Here is a 2,087-nt window from a genome sequence, read left to right as displayed (position 1 = left end):
AGGGTGAGCAGGAGGGTGCTGCAGGGATTTCCCCCGTCAAGGAGCCCTTGTTTCTCCAGTGCTTTTTCCTTTGCTTAGCTGCTGCTGCCACTGCCTTCTTAAAGACAAAGCCATCCTGCAGCCGGTTTGGACAATCTTTTTTTGTGACCACACCTCAACACAGTCCATGATGATGTGCAGTAAAATTTGGTAAAACAGCATCTCTGCTCAGATGAAATCTTGTTTGTCAAGCATGGCCCCACATGAATATTTATAACTATGAAGTAGTTATAACCACAAAAGTAAGTTTATCATAGGAAATACGACACGTTGATAGCTGGAGCAAACCAAACCCAATACGACGTGGTAAAGGCTGACACAAGCAGTCCACAGGATTCCTCTGAACAGCCATGACCGCCATGCAGAGCCTGTGCTGGTTACATAGGCAAGCCCATGGAAAAATGGACTAATTAGAGAAGATTAATGATCAGTCTCAGCAAGATCTTGGCTTTTGCTTCTCTCATTTATCCATACGTGGCTCTTTGTTAAATCACGAGGGATTTTTATTCACATGTATTACTGCTTACAGATGTTCCCACACGTGCTTAGCCAGCAAACTCATGTTACAACTAAAGAAACGCAAAAAAAGCCCCACTACTTTATGCAATGTTAAGGCTGAGCAGATGCAACCAGAGGCAAGGCAAAAGCTGTTGGTCCAGCACAGCAAAGTCCACAGCTTTGGCCACTGTGCAGACCCCACACCTGTCTCTTGATTCTTGCTGAGAACTTGGCTTACATGGGATGAAAACCTCACTTTTAATGAAATGTCTCCCTTTAATGAGAAAAAATGACTCTGACTGATGCTGCACATCCTAACTAATGCTCTTGTTACCTCACAGTTTTTCACAGCATATTTTTTGGATTTAATCATGTTACATTTCGTATCCTGTACTCTTACACAGCCATGCCTGGGTATGGTTTTTCATAGGACCCAGGATGAGTTATTTTGTTCTCTTCCAAGCTTACGAGCTAAGCTCACCTCCCCGTAATAAATCCCCACAATTCAGGCTTTACTGGGGCTTCCATGACCCATCCATCCCATGGTGCAGCAAATGGGATGATAACTCACAGGGTGGAGAGAGTGCTGGGGGAAAGGCTCTCCCTGGCTAATTGGAGGGCAGGACTCCAGGAACAAGCTGATGGCACTTTGGATGCTGCTGTGCCTGTGATGCTGAGTGCTGATGCTTCCTGAGAGCACTCATGCCTGCTTGTTGATTCATGTCACCCACATCTCGCTTCACCCTCTCTCCAGCAAGAGGGAAAAGAAGGAAAAAAGGTAATTGATTGTGCTTATCAGCATGGGTGTTAAAGCATCCCCTTGCACGCTCTCAAATTGACGTAGTGCTGAGAAGGATGGAGCAGGGAAGGTACCCATACCCAGCTTTTCCTCGCCCACTGCATGGGTGGCCGTGTTCTCCAAAGCTATTGCAATGGGACAGCTGCACCATGGTGCAGCTGGGCACCCATGCCAGTCTCACTGACACTTTCCAAAGGCACAAGTGAATCTGAGTGCCTGAAGCATGGAAGCTCTGCCTGTAACACTGGAGAAATGGAGAAATGGAGGGCTGCTCCCAGAGGCCCCTTTAAAAAGCCTTCTGGTGGCAAACCATAAACCCACAGGCCAGGAACTGACTGCTCCGGGCATGCAAACACTGGCTGCATGCATCAGGTGGGAAACACTGCAGGGAATGATAGAGCCCATCCCGGCATCTTTTTTTCCTCCTGTTCATTTTGATTTTGAACTATCTCTCAGCTCTGGCTTGAGGACCTGCCTAGCTGGGATGCTGCTGTGCTTTATCACAGCAGGCTGCTGGGCAAGAGCCTGAGGGGTGACAGGAGCCGGATGGGCTCTGCCAGAGGTGCCAGCATGCTCAGAAAGCATTTTGCACTCGACTGCCTTCTGCTAAAATAGCCTGGCATTTTTGTTAAAACATTTTTCTGCAATCCTGGGGAAGAGTTATGTGCAATTATGCCCAAGAGAGCAGCCAGGAGTGCTTTTCAGAAGTGGGGTAGTTTTGCCTTTCATCCCCTGACAGCAAAGGGGAAGA

General features: G+C 47.7%; 1 protein-coding gene across 1 annotated transcript in view; it reads right to left on the bottom strand.

Moving 5' to 3' along the window:
• Positions 1-518: 518 nt before the first annotated feature.
• Positions 519-2,087, bottom strand: part of FAM198A (family with sequence similarity 198 member A) — a 19,286-nt gene continuing 17,717 nt past the window's right edge. The window contains exon 5 of the mRNA XM_008633991.2: positions 519-2,087. This exon is cut by the window's right edge and continues 1,007 nt beyond it. The gene's annotated coding sequence lies outside the window, so the exon portion shown is untranslated.

The sequence above is a fragment of the Corvus brachyrhynchos genome, unplaced genomic scaffold (assembly GCF_000691975.1).
Source record: "Corvus brachyrhynchos isolate BGI_N302 unplaced genomic scaffold, ASM69197v1 scaffold94, whole genome shotgun sequence".
NCBI lineage: Eukaryota > Metazoa > Chordata > Aves > Passeriformes > Corvidae > Corvus > Corvus brachyrhynchos.
Note: the sequence above shows the minus strand (reverse complement) of the source record. Positions and strands in the feature narration are given on the sequence as shown.